Source organism: Hemiscyllium ocellatum, chromosome 30, assembly GCF_020745735.1.
Source record: "Hemiscyllium ocellatum isolate sHemOce1 chromosome 30, sHemOce1.pat.X.cur, whole genome shotgun sequence".
In the NCBI taxonomy this organism is placed as follows: domain Eukaryota; kingdom Metazoa; phylum Chordata; class Chondrichthyes; order Orectolobiformes; family Hemiscylliidae; genus Hemiscyllium; species Hemiscyllium ocellatum.
Window position 1 is genome coordinate 33523456 of NC_083430.1, and position 23783 is coordinate 33547238.

At 44.9% G+C, this 23783-nt stretch overlaps 1 long non-coding RNA gene across 1 annotated transcript in view; it reads left to right on the forward strand.

Annotated features, from left to right (window-relative positions):
* Window positions 1–23783, forward strand: part of LOC132829957 (uncharacterized) — a 193919-nt gene that overhangs the window by 93106 nt on the left and 77030 nt on the right. Inside the window, exon 2 of the long non-coding RNA XR_009646287.1 lies at window positions 17640–17747. This is a non-coding gene — a long non-coding RNA (uncharacterized LOC132829957). The remainder of the gene's footprint in view (window positions 1–17639; window positions 17748–23783) is intronic.

Consider the following 23783-nt stretch of genomic DNA (forward strand, 5'->3'; position numbering starts at 1 on the left):
CTTGCAACAGTGACTTGAGGCTGAGATGATTGACCTGTGAGAGTCACAATCATCTTCCTTTGTGCTACGTGTTACTCCAGTGGTGATTGTTTTACCCCCAATTCCTACTGAAAGCATTTTTCCTCAGATTCCTTGATGATACACACAGTTCAATGTGGACTTAGTATGAAGAATAGTCACTGTTATTTCACTTCTTGAGTTCAACTCTTCCACCAAGTTTGGACCAAGGCAGTGACGGGGCGAGGCCCCTGGCAAAACTTAACTGAATGACAGCAAGGAGGTTGAGTGGGCAGATTGGATGTGTCCTACTTTTTGCACATGGAACACACCTGGGCAATGTTCCACATTACAGGGTAGACAACAGCATAGTAGATATAATGGAACATCTTGGCTTGGGGCATGGCTGGAGCACAAGTCCTTAGTACTATTGCCAGAGGGTTGTCAGAGCCCATGATCATTGCTGTATCCTGTGCCTTCAGCTGTTTCTTGAAATCACATGGAGTGACTCCATGAACTTGGGGAACTTAGCAGGAGGCCAACATGGATGATTGACTTGGCACTTCTGACTAAAGTGGGTAACAGATATTTCATTCTTGTGTTTTTACAGTGATATTTTGGGCTCCCCTGCCATTAGGGATGTGGATATTTAGCATGCCTTGTCCTTCAGTTACTTGTTAAATGTTCCACCAGCTTGCATGAGCATTTTAAAAACTGATAGGCTCGTAGGATTGACTCTACAAAAAAAAATCCAACTTCCATTTCATTTACTTTCCACCTTCTATAATGATAATTCAATTGTTGATGAATTCTAACAGTCAATCTATTCTTTAGTTGAAAGATCCAGACCTGAGATGAGGAAACTCTCAATGGATGAAAGGTTTTGAGAACTATACACTTGAAGTTACCTCTTCCTCCAAGCATGCTACTTTAACACATATTATATCTCAAATTGATTGTGTACTTTAAGAACAAAATGTTATTTTCTGAGAAAAATCTATTCCTATGCTATTTGAATGAAATGTTGCTAGTTGCTTCCACATGAAGGAACCTGTTTGATAGGTTGACCACTTGCTCCCTGGAATGTTGGGAGAGAATTCGGCGTTGCCAATGGAGCCCTCGTCCACTAGCTGCAGACTGACATGAGATGCCTGCCACCTCTTTTAGGGAAGGACCACTGCATCTTTTGCCCATTACACGTCAGTGATGGGAATTCCTCAGGACCCTGGAGCTGGAGTCCAGACACCAAGAGGTGCCATTCAATCAGCAGCCAAAATCTGTATTGTGTGGCAGTGCCACTGGGGAGGGGGTGGCTGCTGTGGTTATGATACCCACCCGAGACTGATAATTATTGTTGGATCCCAGAGTAAAGTTAAAAATCACACACAACACCAGGTTATAGTCCAACAGGTTTAATTGGAAGCACTAGCTTCAGGTGAAGGAGCAGCGCTCCAAAAGCTAGTGCTTCCAATTAAACCTGTTGGACTATAATCTGGTGTTGCGTGTGATTTTTAACTTTGTACACCCCAGTCCAACACCAGCATCTCCAAACCCAGACTAAAGGTGAGTGATAGCAGGAAGGAGATGGCAGTATGTAGGCTGTCCACAGACCTACCCACCATTGATTCAGTCCAACTCCCTAAGCCATGTACTCTTGAAGCTACATGGCTGCTCACTCTGATGTTCCCTGCAGAGTACTCAGTGCTGGCACACAGGTTGCAGCATTGACTTCTGGTTCTGGAAGTCACTGTTGTGCATGAGTCTTGGAGGCCCGCGCAGCTGTTAAGAAAATTAAGGTGAATGTCAGTCCCTACCCTCCAACATGCAGCCCATTGAAATGCTTCTTTGCCAGTGAAGGGTCCAAGATTATTGTCTATTGTTTCCATAGATTAGTTCTGAATTTGTCTCCCTTCTGAAATAACTCCACAGAGGCTGGTGTTCCATCACCAGATCACTCTTTAATTACATGTGGAGAGTCCTTGACACTGATCCAGCTCCGTGCAAGCCAGCTCTCAGAGAGAACAAAGCCTTTGGCATACCTGTCTTTATCTGTCAGCCAGGACTACCTGGTTGGACCAGATTAACAGCCCCAATCAGGGAACTTGTATTATATCACGTCCATTTGGTTGACCTTGTTACAAACACTGCACCTTCAAGACCCTGTTGTATGGTTTGAATGATCAGTATAAGGTGAAATTCTGTCATGGCCTACATTACAGAATCATGGAGTCATGCAGCATTGAAGAGGCCTTTCGGCCCATTGAGTCTGTGCCAGTCTGTCCACAGTCAAGTCATACAGTCATAGAGATATACAGCATGGAAACAGCCCCTTCAGTCCAACTCATCAATGCCAACCAGATATTCTATAGAAGTCAAGTCTCATTTGCCAATACTACTAGTTCCACTTTCCAGAACTTAGTCATAGCCTTGAATGTTATGATAATTTCAAGTGCTCATCCATATAATGTTTAAAGGTCGTGAGATTTCCCACCTCTAACACTCTCATAGGTAATACACTCCACATTTCCACTGCCCTCAGAGTGAAAACAATTTTCCTCAAAACCCGTGTCAACCTCCTGCCTTTCACTTTAAAGTTTTGCCTCTTTGTTATGGACCCTCCAACACCTGCTTTCGATCCATCTTGTCCATCAATCAGGTATCTCTTCAGCCTTCTCTGGTCTAAAGAAAACAACCTAAGTCTATCCAGCCTCTCTTCACAGCTAAACTGCTCCTGAAATTCACCTGGCAACATTTTGGTGAACCTCCTCTGCACACCTCAAGTGCAATCCTTTCCTTCCAAAAGCGACCAGAACTGCACACCAGTACTCCAGCTGTGGCCTAATCACAGTTTTATGCAGCTTTAATATAATCTCGCTGCTCTTCTCATCTCTGCTACATCCGATAAAAGCAAGTGTCCTGTCCCTTGTACATTTGGACCTATTCTATTAACCTGTCCTGTTGCCTCAAGGATCTATGGACAAGCCACCTCAAGATTCCTCGGCTCCTCTGAGGTTCCTAGTGTCCTGCCATTCATTGATTACTCACTCCCTTGTCTTCTGACTTTTGCCAACCTACCTAGCAGTGTCTTCCTGTTGTCTCAGACTTTCACTGTATTATGGGGATCCCCGGGCTTTGACCCTGTTGAGTTTCCTGATTTCACTGAGACAGATCTTTGGGTTGCCAACTCTCCAAGACTGCCTTAGAGACTTGAGGACATCTAGACCATCTCCATGGCACTGCTGTTATTATTATGTCATAATAAAGTCAAGGGATAGTTCAACAAAAACTGCAGGTTTTTTTCAACTTTTCTTCGAACAGTTTAATCTGTGAGTAGTACAAGTATTAGAGATTTGGAGGATATGCCCTTTCCCCACGGTGAAGCCATCAGGCTATTTATGATTGGCTGTAGGAATCGGGCATTGACAAACGTTTGGGGAGAGGTAGTTTGATGCACTTTGTCATTTGATGCAAATAGTGTTGGCAAGTCTGCCAGAGGAGCCAGTGAGATGGTTGGTGTGAAGCACACTTGGCTTCGGAGAAAATAAATTATTCTGAATTCCCAAGTCTGATAGCACACCCATGAATGATTCCTGTGGAATGGAATTCCTGTCTGAGTCAGAAGCACAGGATAAATTCCACCACCCCCAAGAGAACTTCCTTCACATTAATTGCTGGGGTGGGTTCATTCAGAAAGAAAAACAACTTGCCTACTCCTGCATTTCAGTTTTTTTTCTCAGATGTTTGGTTGGTACTTGTTGTAACATCTGATCTTTATCTACATAACATTACTACAACAACAACTCAGACAGCCATGTCTTTAACCCCATGAAATCTTCCAAGGTGCTACAGCACTCCCAAACAAGGTAGGTCACTGAAGTACATAAAGAGATTTTAGGTCAGATGACCAAAAGCTTGGTCAGATTTTAAGGAATAGTGTTAAACAAGGAAAGCAAGGTGTAAGGAGGAAATTGCCTAACTTGGAGCTGAGCCAGCTGAAGGTACACCCACCAATGTGGATCAGCTGTAATTGGAACAGACAATAAACCAGGTTTGAAGGAACACAGATATCCTGGAAGGTTATGGGCTTGGAAGAGAGTACAAAGGGGCAACGCCATGGAGGGATCTGAAAACAAGGCTGAGAAATTTAAAATCCAGATATTGTCTGACTGAGAGCCAGTGTAGGTCAGCAAACGCAGGGCTAACAGGGGAACGGGGCTTGCTACAAACTAAGACAGTATATTGAAAGAAACTGAGGTTTAGGCTCACAGGCAATACTGAGCACTGCAAGGGCAGACCAAGGCATCCCTTTCTATAAAGCCAAAACCACATTTAGGGAATTAATGGATAGAGTAATATAGAAGGGGATGAGAAACAAACTTGTTCTTTCTTTCGCAACCTGCCACATAGGCGTGTTGATTATAGACATGTCTGACAGATTACTGATGGTGACACAGTCTATTCCCTGTTGTTTGGTGCATTTGGAAGAGTGCAGAGTGATGTCATCAAGTGAGTAAAAAGATGAAAGAATTCCACAACTGAGAGAGAAATGGTTACCTCTGGACCAAGGGAGCATAATTTTACAATTGGAGACCATCCATTCATGATTAAAATCTTAAAGCAATTTTTCCACACGGGTCATAGTGGAAATCTGGAACCATCTTCCCTCCATTGACCATAGAAGGATTGAAATGTCTGAGATTTGAGATGGATAGATTTTTACTGGGTCTGGATATCAAGGCTTGTGGATTGAATGTTTAAGTTCAGATCAGGGATGTTCTAATAGAATAATGGAACAGGATTGGTGGCTGAATGACCTAGTCCTCCCCATATTTCTTTGTTGTGCAGAACAAAGTGTAGGAGTGAAACAATCTTTTTTATTAGTTCTTGGCTTCTACATACATTCTTGCACAACATCAAATTGTGCAAGTAAGTTTGCATTCACAGCTGGAACCTCCTACTGGCTTTCCATCCCAATTTTCACAAATCCAAGTTTAATTACAAGGTTTGTATCTTGTTGCTGCTGTGTAATGGGGAGCATTGTGATAGCCTTTCCGTACTGACTCCTGCTAGCATCACTTCCATAAGATGATACGGTACTGAAGGAGGCTATTTAGTCCACCGTGCCAGTACCAGTTCTTTGTTAAACCTATCAAATTGGCCCCACTCCCTGATCTTTCTCCAAGTGCTTCCACTATGCTTAGAGGCAGCACAATGTAGATTTAGTGTCACAGGAATCTTTTGTTTCACTTATGCAGCTTATGGAGCTCAGTCTTTAAGCCAGTCACAGAAGCAGTTGTATTTTAGACAGTTCTTCTTACTGCCGTAGTCGCTAAACATGAAGCTACAGGCTAAAATTTGTTATGCTACAGAAGATGATTTTGCATGCAGTTCTGGTCGCCTCACTACCAGAAGGATATGGGGGCTTTCGAGAGGGTACAGAAATGGTTTACCAGGACGTTGCCTCATTTGGAAGGTATTAGTTATGAGGAGAGTTTGAACAAACTTGGTTTGTTTTCACATGAATGTTGGAGGGTGACCAGATTTACCAAATGAATAGATGGATAGTTGGGATATTTTTCCCAGGGTAAAAATGTCAATTACTAGGGGACATAGGTTTAATGTAAAATAGGGAAAGTTTAAAGGAGATGTGGGAGGCAAGCTTTTTTACACAGAGGCAGAGGAGGCAGTGGAGGCAGATAAAATTGCAACATTTAAGACACATCCTGACAGATACATGAATAGGCAGTGAATAGAGAGATGCAGACCACGGAGAGGTGAAAGGTTTATAGTTTAGAAAGACATCATGTGTTAGTGCAGTGTTGGTGGGTTGAATGGCCTGTTCCTGTGCTCTGCTGTCCTTTAGTGCATTTCCCCTGCCTTTATAAAGTTGAATTAATCGGCATGGTAAGATATGGCAGCAGAAATGCATGTCTGTTAGATTATTGGCGTTGCAATTGGAGCCATTTCCCTGTCACAAATCCCACTTGGTTGGACAGAGATCCTTCCCTCAGATGCACTGTCTCTCCCTAATCTCCTGTAAGAGCTGTTTTCAGCTTCTCCCACCTTTCTCAACCTTGTAAAGGCAGTCAGCAGACACCCATCTCCCCCCACCCCAGACAGAATCCAGGCAGGAAGAGCCCTGCTGATGTGTCAGACAAGTTTCCTCATGCCGTGATAGCTGAAGTACTTTCCCTAGGCATTTCCCTCCTCCTCCTCCCACCCTTGCTCCTCCCATTTCAGCCTTTTGTGTATCCCAAGTTTCATCACTGCTGTGTTCACAGCTGTCTTTCAGTCCCCAAGACCCTGAGCCAGGGCTTCCCAAAATGTGAGTCAGGATCCCAAGTGGGATCGCAAGCTGAAAGTTTAGGGTCCTGCATCCTCCCCGATCTCATAAGTCTACTCGTCCCCCACTCCATCACCTTTTGAGGGTCATAACAATTTTTTGGGGTCATAGGAGGAAAAGGTACATGAAGCACTGCCCTAAGTCCCTCCCTCTCAATCTCACCCCTTGAGGATGCTTCTTAATATTCATATACCTTTAACAGAACTTTCAGTTGTCTAATATGTCCTTCTCTAGCTCAGTTTTGAATTGTGTTTGATGACTCCTAAGAGCTACCTCGAAACTTTTTTACTAAGTTTAAAATCCAGAAATAAATGCAAGTTATTAAGCATTTTCCTAACCTTACCGAAACAATTCATTTTACCACTTATCAATAAAACAATCATCAAAGAAATTTTAAAAAGGAACAAACAAAATAATGAATGACTAAGAAATATCTTCTAGCCCATACTGTAAATTGGGTTTAATAACTTGTTATTTGTTACAGTTCCAGTCAGTAGTTTTCTTATATAGCTTGTGGGTGTGTGGAGCGAAACTTTCCTTTAAAATAAAAACACCATGCATGAATTTCTCGTACAACTACTCAGCATTTTCCCTCAAAAATTACTCTGTTCTGTAGCTACTGTTTTTTAAGCCCTTGAGAATTGAATTTCCTCTACAGCCTTTCAATAAATACACATGTTTTCAATTACGCAGCATCTGCAAAAAGAAAACGTTTCAGTTAATTCCTCATAGTCAACATCACTCAAAGTAAAACTGGGGACTTTTGTAGACTCTTGGAACAACAATAAGTTGCATTCATGTGCTGCTGTTAACAGACAAGAGACTTTACAGGAGCATCATCAACTTACTTCAAGCTACATTAAGACAATATTAGGACAGATGTTATAAAGCTGGTCAGCAAGTTAGGTTTTAAGGAGTGTTATAAACTTCAGAGAAGTGGAGATATTTAGACAGACAGTTCCAAGGTTTAGGGCCTAAGCCACAGATCACTCATATCGATTGTTATTGAGGTAAACCCAGTGACCCGTTTCTACACAGCAGAATTGCGCAAACTTCAAATGGTTGAAAGGATTTGATAATGTGCCTTAGTCCCATTCTAGATAGACAAAGTCTCCCTTATCCCTCATAATGTGATCTGGTGGCAGCAATCAAGTCTTATAGAATCGTGCAACCTTACAACACGAGGCTGTTCAGCCCATCATGTCTGTGTAGGCTCTTTAAAAATGTGTCCTATTCGTCCCATTCCACTGCTCTTTCTCCATAGCCCTGAAAATTTTCTGTCTTTCCAAGTTTACATCCTTTTCTCTTGGAAGTTTCCACCGAATCGACCTCTGCCTTTCTTTTTAAGCAGTGCACTCCAGATCATCATTACCTGTTATGTTAGTAATTCTGTTCAATCGTGGATAGACCTAGACTTTATAAAAAGTTATTGGAGTAAGAGAACTGTTTGACATTAAAGAGGAGACCACATTTCCTTAAGGTGTTGAAATTTGGTTGTCCATTTGGGATCAGACATAATAATAGGCTGAGAATGTAGATGTATGACAAAGGATTACAGGTAGCTTTTGAAAAGTCTCTATGTATTACAAAAGGGTATAAGGTCCTATTGTTTTGTGTGCATGATCAAAACAATGTTTTGCCCACAGCCAACTATTGCCTCCAAAATAAACCCCGGATGTATTACCAAGGTCTTCTGTAAAATGAGATAAATATGTCATTCTGCAGTCAATGTCATTTGGAGTCAAATCTATCCTATCCAGTCCTATCCAGTAAACAATGTTATACATATTGCTACAAAATCTAGTGGTTTTGGAAACTTCTTTCCTTTAGGGTGTAGGTTTGCTCGCTGAGCTTGGTTTGATATCCAGACGTTTCATTACCTGGTGAGGTAACATCATCAGTGGCAACCTCCAAGTGAAGTGTCTCCTGTTTTCTATTTATATCTTTCTCCTGGATGGGGTTCCTGGGATTTGTGGTGATGTCATTTCCTGTTTGTTTTCTGAGGGGTTGATAGGTGGCATCTAGATCTATGCGTTTGTTTATGGTGTTGTGGTTGGAGTGCCAGGTCTCTAGGAATCTTCATTTGCTTCCTTTTTCAAGTCTGTTAAGTCATCTCAATCTGATTCCAAAGGGTCATGGGCTTGCAACAAAAAAAACACAGCCTTTCTCATTGGGACTAAAGTTTCCTCCAAATGATCAAACAATTGCATGGGAACTGTATAGGACGTGAAGAAGTAGCACACTGGTGTCTTAAGGATTACGATTCTGATATTGGGGTAGACCAGACGGAGTATTACTCAACTTGACACATGTTACTTGTAACTTGACTGCGACACTGATATCAGGCACCAAATTGAGAATGCTCCATGCCACTGATAGCTCTTGCCCCAATGTTGCTTCCCACATCAACTGGAGTAGTGTGTCCATTTAACATTAACAAACATATTCAGACCTTGGCAAAGATGCAGAGGAGATTTCCCCGAAATATGCCAGGAATGAGGGACTTTAATTACATGAAGACACAACACAGGGTGAGTTGTTCTCCCTGGAGGGGAGAGATCTAAGGAGGGATTTATTGGAAGTGTTTAAAATTACACAAAATGTTTTGATGGAGGACATGGATAGCAAATGTTTCTGGCAGCATGATTATTAGATGACACATATTTAAGATAATTAACAAAAGGACCAGAAGGGGAGTAAGGAGAAATGATCTTAAGCAGTGAGTTGTTTGTGATATGAAATGCACTGCCTGAAAAGTAGTTGGAAGCAGTTTCAAAAGTCCCTTCCAATAAGGGACTGGAGAAATACTCGCAAAGGATGTAATTGTTGGGCTTTGCAGGAAGAATAGGGGAATGAGACTAACTGGGTAACTCCGTCAGAGAGCTGGTATAGACTTTTTCTATTATTTCAAAAATATACTTTATTTATAAAATAATTTGATGGCCTGTACAGTTGGACATGCCATACATATGTAAACATTCCATTTCTTTGCATACCAAAACAGAGTAATTATTCCTATTTACAGGTCTGTACAATTACATTTTTAGCTGAGGTGTCAGCAGAGCCCAAATGACTGCTTTTTTAGGCAGGCAGATGTTACACGGTGGTCTTTCCCAATTCTGCCTTGGTGGCAGCTGCCCCAAGCTTCAGCGCGTCCCTCAACACGTAGTGCTGGACCTTGGAATGTGCCAGTCTGCAGCACTCAGTCGGGGTCAACTCTTTCAGCTGGAAGATCAACAGGTTTCGGACCGCCCAGAGAGTGTCCTTCACCGAGTTGATGATCCTCCAGCCACAGTTGATATTCGTCTCGGTGTGCATCCCAGGGAACAGGCCGTAGAGCACGGAGTCCCGTGTCACGGCGCTGCTTGGGACGAACCTCGACAAACACCACTGCATTCCTCTCCAGACTTCCTCTGCGTAGGCACATTCCAGAAGGAGGTGTGTGACAGTCTCGTCCCCCCCGCAGCTGCTTCGAGGGCAGCGTGCGGTGCGGCTGAGAGTCCGGCTATGCATAAAGGATCTCACAGGCAGAGCTCTTCTCACCACTAGCCAAGCCATGTCTTGGTGCTTGTTGGAAAGTTCTGGCGATAAGGCATTCTGCCAAATGGCTTTGACAGTCAGCTCAGGGAACTGCTCGATAGGATCCGCCCTCTCCTTTTCCCGAAGGGTCTCAAGGACACTACGTGCTGACCACTTCCTGATGGACTTGTGGTCAAAGGTGTTTTTCTTCATAAACTTTTCCACAAGGGACAGGTGATATGGAACGGTCCAACTACTCGGAGCGTTCCGCGGCAGCGAGGCCAGGCCCATCCTTCGCAACATCGGGGACAGGTAGAACCTCAGTACGTAGTGACACTTGGTGTTTGCATACCGGGGATCCACGCACAGCTTGATGCAGCCACACACAAAGGTGGCCATCAGGGTGAGGGTGGCATTGGGTGTATTTTTTGCCCCGCTGCCCAAATCTTTGTACAGCGAGTCCCTTCAGACCCGGTCCATCTTTGGCCTCCATATAAACTGGAAGATGGCCCAGGTGACTGCAGCAGCACAGGTTCTGGGAATAGGCCAGACCTGTGCCACGTATAATAGCAATGACAGTGCCTCACACCTGATGATCAGGTTTTTTCCCATGATGGAGAGCGACCGTAGCTTCCATCTGCCCAGTTTCTGTCTCACTTTGCTGATACGCTCCTCCCAAGACTTGGCGCACGCCCCAGCCCCCCCACCCCGAACCGAATACCCAGCACCTTCAGGTGGTTGGTCCTGACGGTGAAGGGGATTGGGGATTGGCTGGCCCAATCCCTGAAGAGCATGGCCTCGCGCTTGCCTTGGTTTACCTTGGCCCCCGAGGCCCATTCGAACTGGTCACATATGCACATGAGTCTGCGCATGGACAGCGGATCCGAGCAGAAAACGGCGACGTCATCCATGTACGAGGAGGCCTTAACCTGCAGGCCCCCGCTGCCAGGAATAGTCACCTCTCTCAGGCTTGCATCCTTCCTGATGGACTCAGCAAATGGCTCTATGCAGCACACAAATAAGGCAGGAGAGAGAGGACAGTCCTGCCTGACTCCAGATCTCACTGGGAAGCTATCTGATTCCCACCCATTCATTGAGACTGCAGTGACAATGTTGGTGTAGAGCAGTTTGATCCAATTGCAGATTCCCTCCCCAAAGCCCAATTTGGAGAGAACATCTCTCATATACCTGTGTGATATCCTGTCAAAGGCTTTCTCCTGGTCCAGGCTGATCAGGCAGGCGTCCAACCCTCTGTCCTGCACGTAGGCGATCGTATCCCTGAGGAGTGCGAGACTCTCGGCGATCTTCCTGCCCGGCACAGCACAGGTTTGGTCAGGGTGAATCACCGACCCCAGAGCAGACCTGACCTGGTTGGCGATTACCTTTGACAGGATTTTGTAATCCGCATTCAACAGTGTGATTCAGACATGATGGACTGATGGACTTCCTACTATGCTGTAAGATTCAAACAAAATTAGTTTGCCTTCACTGGCACTCAGCAACAGACTCATTTCTATTGTGTGAACATAGGTGGGTCCTATTGCAGACTTATCTTGGAACATACAAATTGGTGCCACTACGAACTTGTGGTCTATCCCGCTTCCCCTTGGAGATAATTTGTAAATCTCAGACCAGATTTTTATTGCTGAAGCAGAGGCATGAGTCAGAACCGTATTTTAAAATGGCAGCCGATGAATGGTCTAATTGAAATGGTTTTGCATTGAGTCAGCTACTGTCTCTGTATGAGTTTCGGCGTGGCAAGCAAAGTTAGATGGGCTTTTCAGACTTGGATGGGAAATTAGAAAATGCTGGAGTCAAAGGAATTGTCCCGGGTGTGCGGGGAACAACAACAGAAGAAGTAGAAGGAGGCTGTGTGGACTCCTTAAAACTTAAACTCCTTCCTGCTCCACTATTCAGTACGCTCATAGCTGATTTCCCATCCTATCCTTATATCCCTTGACTTCTGCAATGTCCAAAAATCAAAAGATCTCCATTGATGAATTCTAAATTTTCCAATAATTTTGCCTCTCATTCTTCTCAACTCCAGAAATATAGGCTCCTTCCTCTCAAAACTCTCCTCAGAGGGATGACCCACTCAGGTAGGGATCAATCCTCGTGAACCTTAGTTGCAGTCCCTCTAAAGCAAATAAATCCTGCTTTAGGCAAAGGGTTTAAGTCAGTACACACCACTCTGACCTCTGCAAAGCCCATTGTAATTGCAGCAAGACTACCTTGTACCTGAACCCTCCCCCACCCCACCTGCAATATACCATTTAACCTCCTTGTGGTTTGTTGGATTTGCAAGCTTGCTTTCTATGATTTGTGTTCAAAAAGAACAAGAAACTAGGATTAGGGCTGTTAGCTCCAGTGTGGAGCTAGCATTGACATAAGCATGATAGGACAGTGATACAGAGCTTTCTGTGATTGCTATTCTGGTGCAATGTGTAGCCTTGGCAGCATCGTCAATGTTTGAAGTGAATTCTCAGGAACTGATCAATCAAAAAATCAGGCCATTGTTATTTTCCCAGCGCTGAATGTAAAACGATATCATATTTGTAAAATAATGCAATGTTTTAAAATCACACCGGACAGCAGCATTGAAAATAATTTGCTTTGCTTTATTTTTTAATATGGGGGAATATGGAAAACACTGTTTTGAGTAAGCTCTGTCTCCCGGAGAGTACCATGGATTTTGGAATGAGAATGTTGAGTAGGGCAGAATGTGATGGTTCTCGAATTTGGTTTTTAGCCACAATCCAGTGGTCTGCATGGTTAATTTGTCAGGCACCAGCCCATGAGTGACCATATTTTCTTTCTCATTAATTTCAATTTGCTGACTCCACCATGCTGGAATCGTGTTCTACTTTATTCATATAAAGTGGGCATCACTGACTGGACCAGCGTTTTTTGCCCATCCCTAATTGCTCAAAGGGCAGTTAAGAGTCAACCACATTACTGTGAGTCTGGAGTCACATGTAGGCCAGACCAGGTAAGGCTGCTAGATATCCTCTCCTAAGAGGCATGGTGAACCAGAGGGATTTTTTTTTGACAATCAGCAATGGTCATCATTAAACTCTTATGATTGAAGTCAAACTCCACCATCTGCCATGACAGAATCCGAGCCCCGGTTGCCAGAGCATTATCTGGGTCTCTGCATTAATAGTCTTGTGACAATACTAGTAGGCCTAGTGGTCTTGGTTGAGGGAGAAATATTGACCTGTGATACACATCTTCAAGGGGGAAGAGGTAGAGAGGTGGCTGTAAGGATGAAATTCCAGAGCTTAGAGCCTAGGCAGCTGAAGGAAAGGTTACACTGGTGAGAGACAGAAATCAGGGGATACACAATAGGCATGAATTGAAGGGGAACAGAGGGATATAGAAGCCAAAAAGGAGTTTAGACTCAGAGTTGGCATTTATTGTGTGCGAATATGATAGCATTAAGGATTCAAATTTTAGGTGGGAGGAAAGATGAGTGGTAGGACACCATGAGACATAATATCAGGGAAACTGGTGGACTATCACCCAGAGTGAATCTCTCCCTTCAGAGTATCTGTACAAACTGCACAGAACAGCTGCAATATGCTTCCAACCAAGATGGGGCCCAGCTTTTCAGCATGGGCGAATAGATAGGAATCAGAAATGGGAGCACAGCAAATTTTCCTCTGTTTAGGATCATGCTTTAATAATTTGAGCATGTGCTCAAGTGAACACAATTAGCGATTGAGAACAGGAAGTTTCTGTAGTAGACTCATCCTCCTGTGCAGTACTAAGGGATCTACCACCAGTGAAAATGGCAATTAAAATCTTTCATGACCCAGGGCGCAAATTAAACAGTGCAAACTCATTTGTAAAATTGCAAGCAGCTCCTTGAATGTCGTTCCAGTTCAAATTTTAATCCAGAAACTCACACGAAAGGTAGGTATATCTGTCCCGTCAAATAGACTTCAGAGAGTCCCGTTGGAAATCTCTTCCTCCAAAAGGTACTCAGAACAATTGATCCTTCAAAACTCCAGTTGATAGTTTTTTGCTTTGTAAGGTATCAAAGGATATTGAGCAAAGGGAGATAAATAAGGTTGAGGTGCAGATCAATCAGGATTTAATGAATAAATCAATGGGCGCGAGGAACTGAATAGCCTACTCCTGTTTCGAGCATTCCTATCAAAGTCAATATTTCTCCCTCAACTAAGACTATGCAAACTAAAGGTGACTAATTGGTCAGTCATCCAGTTCCTGCTCAAGAGATCCTAGATGCTAGATATGCTTGCATGACTACAGTCATTTCACTTCAAAGTAATTCTTATGGGCAGTGCTTGTAAATCTTTCTAAGAGGCTTGACAAGTCTTTGTGTACTCAGAATTTCATAGATGTTTATAACATGGAAACAGACTATCCACCCCAACTGATTTATGCTGGTATTTGTGCTGTACATGAGCAGCCTCCCACCAACTCCATCTCAGTTTATCTATATATCTCTCCAATCCTTCTTTCATTATGTACTCATCTAACTTCTCCTCAAATGCTTCTATATACTCATCTCACTCCATTCAATAATGAGTGCCACAATCAAGCCACCCTCTGGATAAAGATATTTCTCCTGAATTCCCTATTCTAATTATTAGTGGCTATCTTAGACTTATGACCCCCGAGTATTTAACTACAGCCGGTGGTGATATGATGCAGTTATTCTGAAGGTTAACTGCAGGTACACTGTCTGCTTTTGCCATACATGATGCATCTTCAACCCAATAATGGGTACTATTATAATCTGGTCAGAAATTGTGGCCTAGAACACTCATTCAAATATAAGAATGTTAAAAATTGGATCAAGGTTAGGCCATACATATCCATGAGGCCAGAGCTACTTCAATAAAATCGTGGCTGATCTTCTTTTTCCTCTCTACTTTCCCACCTATCTCCATATCTCTTGGTTCCTTCATTGTCCAAACATCTATCCATCTCTGTCTTGAGTATATTCAAATGAAGGAGCACCCACATCATGGAAATTAGCCACAGAGCTGAAGCAGGCCATTGCTATAGTTTACTCTATAGTAGTCTTTGCTTTGAGTCATTATCATCGTGCTGTTAAAGGAGCATAAAGTTTAAGTGCAGGAATAAGGCCAGTTAGCCAACTGGGTCTGCTTTGCCATTCAATAAGATCATAATTGATTTGGCTGTGGCCACAAATATACCTTTTTGCCTGCATGACCCCACTCCCCAATGCTCTACTCCCTTGTCTCATCAATAATCTGTCTACTTCAGCCTCGAATGAATTCAGTCAGCTAATGTCCATTTCTTTCTAGGGTAGAGAATTCCACCAACTAATGGACATCTGAGAGTAAAGAATTCCTCCTCACCTCCTTCTTAAACTGTGCCCTGAATTCTGCTTGTGGGAGCTTGCTGTGTGCAAACTGACAGCAGTGTTTCTAACATCACAAAAGTGACAGCGCTTTCAAAAATGGCTGGAATGTCCCAAAACACATTATAACGTGCAAGAGAGAAGTCTTTCTTTTGCCACCTGACTTAACTTGCAATCTGCTGTTTAGATTGCTTTCCTGAAATTTTCTAATTTGGGAAATAAAAGGGTTTTTTTGCCATATAATTCAGTGGCTTGTGCTTTGCTCGCAATTAATGTGCATTGGCAACCAAAATGCATATTAGAAGATTGATTTCATTGAGCTCAGAGGATGTTAATTGGTGGACCTGTATCTGGAGAAGGAGGATAGTTGAATACAGGTATATTCTCAACATGACAGTATGGGGGGGTGGTGCTGGAGAGGGGGGATGGTTGTATCCATTTTCCATATGTTCACTTCCTTATTAGGGGGACATTTGAAGAGAAGATGCATTGCACTCACTGAAGGAGCTCCTACAGAAACATCTCCCCCACCCCACCCACTAGCAGGGCAGCCAAAGAAGGTCATGCATTAACCAGAATGCAACTGCATGGTTTGCAGTCCCATTTCTCTGAGCTTGCAATCTATCAAATGTATAGCTGGCAGCTCTCAGTGACTCACCATTTGTCAATATGGACACTTGTTTCAAAAAAAGGTTATTGATTTTCTGTAGCAAAATATTTGTCATTCATTTCATCCATTTATAAACCAAAACGGTCACGCCTTTGGAATTTTTACACTAGTTTATGGTACTCAGGCAGCAAATCACACCACACAAGGAAGATATAAAAATTCACAGAATTCAATGCACTCCTTCATATTGACTGAACGACTGAGATATCCATGTCAACATATGGGAATCTTAAGTGCACTTTCATATTATGAGCAGAAGAAACTAAGACCCAGCTGTTTCAGAGCAGCTCTCTCTCACCTGAAGTGTGTATAATTAGCTTACTGAGTTCACAGGACAGATTTTGTTTTCCATCTGTATTAAGTCCCACAGAAATAAACCTCTGGTTCCACATGCACAAGTTGGTGATTATTTGTAGCCCATTACATCAGAATGAGTCATGGGAGGGCTTTTGGTTTGCTGCCTTTTTATAAACAACCCTGTAAACCTTGCGAGGAGTTCCTCACTGACTGAGTTTGCAGAATACACGAGACTTCTTAAGGAATTGGAGAATAACTTTGAAAAGATACCAACTTCTCTTTATTCAAAGTTATTCATTCACATTACCTGACTGGCCTGAGGGGGGAAAGAAAATCAAGATATCCGCAGTGTTACAAAAGTTCAAAACAAAAATGGGCTTGAACTTGGAAAGAAAGAGTTTAAGATAAACCTGACAGCAAACAGATAAAGAAGGAAGAGGACATCAGGTTGAAATTAAATAGATGCATTTCAAGACAGAGCAAGCATTAAGGAATATGGTGAGCAGCTCACCACCATCTCTAAATGGCTGTTTGGGATAGAAAATTAATGCTGAGCGAGCTAACACTATCCACATCACATGAACAAATAGGGGAAAAAGATGGAGATTGTCAGACAATGAACAGTGCAAATGTAAATGTGAAATTAGGTCCCAACTCAGAACTAGATGTCCCAGAAATGAATATCATCCAATGCCAATTTGAAGACATGAAATGTATTGGTACATTTTGTTGATAGAAGCAAGTTTAAAAGTAACTTTCACAAGAGTTTTGGATAAATCCTTGTAAAGGAAACATTTAATGCAGCAATGAGGAAAGAGAGAGGAGAGTTAAACTAATTGAAAAGCACATCTAGTGAGTCAATACAAGTACAATGGGACAAAAGGTCACCTCCTCGACTCTGTATTTCGGTGGTGACAGATGCCAGCCTTGGAATGATTGCAATCTGCTGGAATTTTCTAGAAGTGCTTTGCAACTGACCTCAAAAGGCCCATTCAACTCAGATGAGGAGATTCACTCTAACATCTGTTTTACAGAAGAAGCTGAGTCTTTTGGTTTTTTTTCTTAGCTGTTTTGATGCATATCTTGGGTCATCGTAGGCCACATGTCTACATTAGTTTGCACAAATCTCAAGCTGCTTTCACTTACAGATCTTGTTGTAATTAGGGATTTATCCATAAAATAGGCATCCGTGCTTGGAACATTCCAACAAACTTCCAGACCCATGGAATTCAAACCAATAGTTACAAATACAATTAAATATCTTGGACTATAAGCATAGATTATTAAGGTTTTTGGACCACAGTTTGCAGGTTACCAGTGTAGGAGACTCAGGCACTGTGACCTGGTAAGAAATCTCTTCAGTAATTTTCCTACATTCCCCTCCCCACTCTATCAGAAAAATGTAAAGTTGGTGTTAGGACCTTTATTATTTTATCCTTTCTTTCCATTCTCTTTAGGGTTTCCTGCCTCTTTTTCCTCATGCCATTCATCTCCCCACCTCAACCTACAGAGCAGTTCAAGATTGGCATGGATTGATCAACAGATGCCCCAGTAAATTTAATGAGGTGAGTGATTTTAACATCAGGGGATTTTTCCATAGACCCCCACCTGTATGGAGATGCTGGATCTCCCTCACAGCAACAGGACAGAGATGTAGCTGACACAATCTCAAATACCTTGGAGCCAGTACACATTACAGCAGCATCTGACCAATTTATATTTCCTTGCCTCCCTTTTTCTTTCAATCAATTTATTTCTCCTTTGCTTCTCTCCTTCCCTACATGGAGATCCTGGCTACATTGTGGTAATTCTCCAAATATCTGTTCCAAATATCTGTCATCTACATGCTGGGATATGTCCCATGGATACCAACAGTTCTTAATTGCCACATCCAAGGGGTGAGCATTATGTGTATATGAACCTCTCTAGCTAGATGATCACAAGGTACTGGATATGAAGTATACTAAAGGCAGTTATTAGCCCAGCTCCATCCCATATTTGCCTTCCAGCAGGAATGATCACCTCAGGAACAAGAAGAACAAGAGTGAGTAGATCTCTGTGTACATCAGTGTACCTCTCGGCATACATCACTGTACCTCTCTGCGTAGATCAGTGTGCCTCCATGTACATCAGTGTGCCTCTCTGTGTACATCAGTGTACCTCCGTGTACATCAGTGTGCCTCTCTGTGTACGTCAGTGTACCTCTCTTTATTCATCAGTATACCTCTCTGTGTATGTCAGTGTACCTCTCTGTGTGCATCAGTGTACCTCTCTGTGTGCATCAGTGTACCTCTCTGCGTACATCAGTGTGTCTCTCTGTGTACATCAGTGTACCTCTCTGTGTGCATCAGTGTCCTTTCTGTGTACATCAGTGTGCCTCTCTGTAGATCAATGTACCACTGTGTACATCAGTGTACCTTTCCACACATCACTGTATCTCCCTGTCCATCAGTGTATCTCCCTGTACTGCATGTGAGCAATCTGATGGATGATCACTGGCCGTAGACTGGAAGGGCAGCAAAGGTAATGCTGGTTTTTCTTCTCCAATACGAAGAGAAAGCACAATACAAAGTTTGATTTATAGTTCACATGGAATAATGACTGTTCTTATAGTGTGCAGGTGTCTGAACAGGTTATCTTATGGGGTTAAACACACAGATTTTATAGACTGAAACTAAACCAGTTACAGCTAAAATAACATTCCTTATTTCATACAGCCGGCAGTGTGGAGGGAATGTCCACACACTGAGGTTTTGTTTCGATTAGAGTTTCATTTCCTTTATAATAACAGGAATTATGAGGTTTATTGGAAAGCATTTTGGATAGAAATGACCAGCTCAGACTCCTGGAATGGTTCACTCACATGGAATAGTGAAAAAAGGAAGGGGCTGGACATGTACGCCTCCTGTGGGTGTGGCATCTAGTGTAATATAGGTCAGGTGCCAGCCTGCCACTTTTCTGTTAGGCAAAAGTTCTACTGACCATGCCAACACGCTGCCCAGGCTTAAACCTGGCAGATTGGAGCAAGCACCCAGTTGAGCAAAGGCACATCTCATTTGGGGGGCATAAACTTCCCTCTTCCACCCAGATGCCTTCCCATCCTTTCCTTCCAGGACATGTGCCTGACCAAAACTGATCCCTCCCCATCCCAAGGCAATCAATCCCTTCTAATTGTAAACCTCTAACAACGTGCCTCTCCGAAAGAGCCATGATGCTTTTTGACGCACTTCCTGCAGAATTGACAGCACCTGCTCCTGACTCTGGCATTGCCAGGAGTCATGAAGCAACCAGCCATCACATTGACTAGCCGTTGCTGAGGGTAGGAGTTCCTCCTAGATGGAGGTCCTCCAATTATCCAATCTGACCATTCGCAGCGTGCTGTGGCTGGGGGAGGGGGCTGCTTCTGGTTGGGGAGTCACCTTTTAGCTAATTTTTTTTTCCCTGGGACCACTCACCTCCCTCCACACCTCCATGAATTTCTGCCAAAGCATTACTTCAGCTGTCAGCATGTTCCCACTTTGTTTTTCCACTTCCCTGCAGGTTATGGCTTGGTTACCATTTCCAAGGCTGACCCTTTTTTAAGAGTTGATGCAAATGTGCCAGGATGGAGGCGAGGTTATGTATCAACTTTCTCTAATAATTTACCAGCCCAAGGAAAGACATAAGCTCCAGTATAAATGCGAGAGATGAGGCATCTTTGATTGCCCTCACTTTATCTTCCAGTAAGTGTAACCCAGACTTGTTGACTCTGCAGCCCAAGTAGATCATTTTTCACATCTGAGGTATACGCCCACTTAGGAAAAACACATAAGGATTATGTCCAAATTCTCTAAGTCCTCTGTATTGGTCCTCCCTGTACAGGGGAACCTCGATTATCCGAATGTGATGGGCGGGCACTGTTTCATTCAGATAATCAATTATTCGGTTAATCGATTAAATGCCTTTTCTCCGGGGCTCAGAGTTTTTAAAGTCTGCTCCCCGTTCAGGAGACTGCAGCAGCACACAGTGCGCGGGCACCGCGCCCAACTCTGTGCAACACCTCCCCTCGCCCTCAACACACCCCCACTCCCAACACTGCACCCCTGCCCCAACGCCCGTGCAACACCTCCCCCACCAGCAACCCTGTGCATGATCTTCCCCGCCTCCGACCCTGTGCAACACCTCTTCTCGCCCCCAACACCACCCCCTGCCCCCAACCCCACACCCCCATCCCAACCCTGGGTAACTCCTCCCCCGCCCGCAACCCTGTGCATGACCTCCCCCCGCCTCCAATCCCGTGCAACACCTCCCCTCGCCCCCAACACCAACCCCTGCCCCCAAAACCGCACCCCCACCCCAACCCCGTGCAACACCTCCCCCACCCACAACCCTGTGCATGACCTCCCCCCGCCTCGACCTCATGCAATACCTCCCCTCAGCCCCAACACCACCCCCTGCCCCCAACACTGCATCTCCCTGCCCCAACCCTGTGTAACACATACCCCACCCGCAGCCCTGTGCATGACCTCCCACCGCCCCAACCCCATGCAACACCTCCCCCTGCCCCCAACACCACCCCCTGCCCCCAACACTGCATCTCCCTGCCCCAACCCTGTGTAACACATACCCCACCCGCAGCCCTGTGCATGACCTCCCACCGCCCCAACCCCATGCAACACCTCCCCCTGCCCCCAACACCTCCCCCTGCCCCCAACACAGCCCCTCCGCTCCCATCACCGCACCCCCGGCCCCAACCCTGTGCAACACATCCCCCACCCACAACCCTGTGCATGACCTCCCCCCGCCCTGACCCCATGCAACACCTCCTCCTGCCCCCAACACCGCCCCTCCACCCTCAACACCTCCCTCCGCCCTGACCCCGTGCAACACCTCCCCCGCCCCCAACAACGAACCTTCACCCTCAACACCTCCCCCTGCCCCGCCCCGACCCCATGCAAAACTTCCCCCCGCCCTCAACACTGCTCCCCCCTGCCCCCAATACCGCCTGTCCCACCCCCCAAAACCGCTCTCCCATCTCCAATTGCATGCAACACCTACCCCCGCCCCAAACCCCATCCAACACTGCCCCCTCTCCGGGGCAGCTGGACTGGACACCAACAACATGACTGCTGCTGCTGCCTTTGTGAGGTAAGTCTCCAAATTGCACGCGCGCACATATACACATGCAGTCACTGACACACACACACACACACACCTTTTTACTGCAACTTTTTGACAGGTTCCACCTTTGTCCTATACACGACAATGTTGGAGAGATTATCTGGGGAAGGGGGGTTGGGGGGGTTTTAGGGTACATCCCTCTGTAGAACCCCAAGGAAAGTGTGGGGAGAGAGAGAGGTTTAATCACTGTACACAAAAGGCACTGTTGGAAACACGTCTTTGATGTAATGTTTCAATTGGGACCTCAAGATCTCCTTCAGATAATCCGATTTTCGGATAATTGGTATTTGGATAATCGAGGTTCCATTGTAATTAGAATATCCTCTAGGTAAATGACTACCTGGGGTTGGTCTTGTAAAATGTTCTCCGCTGTCCACTGAAAAGTTACACAGGCTGATGATACCCCAAATGGCAGTCTGGTATGTAGGAACAAGCCCTTAGGGTATTAATTGTAGCACACTTCTGGGAATCCTTATCCAACTACAATTGCAAATACACATGGCTCATGTCCAGCTTTGTGTATAAGTCCTCCATGTGAGGGGTTGGGTATTTATCCAGCTGCAAAAAGTGGTTTGCCATTTGGTTAAAATCCTCACAAAGGTAAACCGACCCATCAGGCTTTACAATCAGTGTGAGCAGTGCTGCTCCTTTCACAAATTGGACTAGTTTGATAATTCCTTCACTTCCAGCATTCTGCATCCTGCCCCTACTTTTGCCTGTAAGGCAAAGAGCACTGGGTTGGCCTTGCAGAATTGGTTCCTGGTCAACATACAAGGTGGCCTTGGCTTCTTTGACAGTCCCCTGACCTTTCTGAATTACTTCTGGGTATATGTAATTAGGACTTCACTCAGGCAACCATTTTCTAACAGAAAAGAGGAGAAAGTGAGGACTGCAGATGCTGGAGAACAGAGCTGAAAAATGTGTTGGTGGAAAAGCACAGCAGGTCAGGCAGCATCCAAGGAGCAGGAGAATTGACATTTCGGGCATAAGCCCTTCTTCAGGAGTGAGGAAAATGCGCCAAGCAAGCTAAGATAAAAAGTAGGGAGGAGGGACTTGGAGGAGGGGCATTGGGAATGCAATAGGTGGAAGGAGGTTAAGGTGAGGGTGATAGGCTGGAGAGGGGATGGGGGCGGAGAGGTCAGGAAGAAGATTGCAACTCAAGAAGGCGTTGCTGAGTCCAAGGGTTGGGACTGAAGGTGGGGGGAGGGGAAATGAGGAAGCTGGAGAAATCTGCATTCATCCCTTATGGTTGGAGTGTTCCTAGGCGAAAGTTGAGGTGCTCTTCCTCCAGGCGTCGTGTTGCCGTGGTCTGGTGATGGAGGAGGCCAAGGACCTGTATGTCCTTGGAAAAGTGGGAGGGGGAGTTAAAGTATTCCACCACGAGGCAGTTGGATTGGTTAGTGTAGGTGTCCCAGAGGTGTTCTCTGAAACATTCTGCAAGTAGGCAGCCTGTCTCCCCAATGTAGAGGAGGCCACATCGGGTGCAGCGGATGCAGTAAATGATGTGTGTGGAGGTGCAGGTGAATTTGTGGCGGATATGGAAGGATCCCTTGGGGCCTTGGAGGGAGGTGAGGGGGGAAGTGTGGGCGCAAGGTTTGCATTTCTGCGGTTGCAGGGGAAGATGTCGGAGGTGGAGGTTGGGTTGATGGGGGGTGTGGACCTGACGAGGGAGTCGCGGAGGGAGTGGTCTTTCCGGAACTCTGATAGGGGAGGGGAGGGAAATATATCCTTGATGGTGGGGTCTATTTGGAGGTGGCGGAAATGACAAAGGATGATACGATGTATCTGGAGGTTGGTGGGGTGGTAGGTGAGGACCAGTGGGGTTCTGTCCTGCTGGCGATTGGAGGGGCGGGGTTAAAGGGTGGAATCCCTCTCCCACTCCGCCAAGGACATGCAGGTCCTTGGCCTCCTCCATCACCAGACCTTGGCAACACGACGCCTGGAGGAAGAGCTCCTCAGCTTCCGCCTAGGAACCCGTCTACCACAAGGGATGAATGCAGATTTCTCCAGCTTCTTCATTTTCCCTCCCCCCACCTTAACTCAGTCCCAGCCCTCGAACTCAGCAACGCCTTCTTGACCTGCAATCTTCTTCCTGACCTCTCTGTCCCCACCCCCTCTCCAGCCTATCATCCTCACCTTAACCTCCTTCCACCTATCGCATTCCCAACGCCCCTCCCCCAAGTCCCTCCTCCCTACCTTTTATCTTAGCCTGCTTGGCACACCTTCCACATTCCTGAAGAAGGGCTGATGCCTGAAACGTCAATTCTCCTGCTCCTTGGATGCTGCGCTTTTCCAGCAACACATCTAACAGAAAAGAGTTGAACCAATCTAGATAAATCTTTCTCAACCAATTGCGTCCCATCAAGCTTGGGTCCTTAGACTTTCACTACAATCAGTGTTAACTAAACCAGCTGATTCTCAAATGGGACAGGAATTGAAGT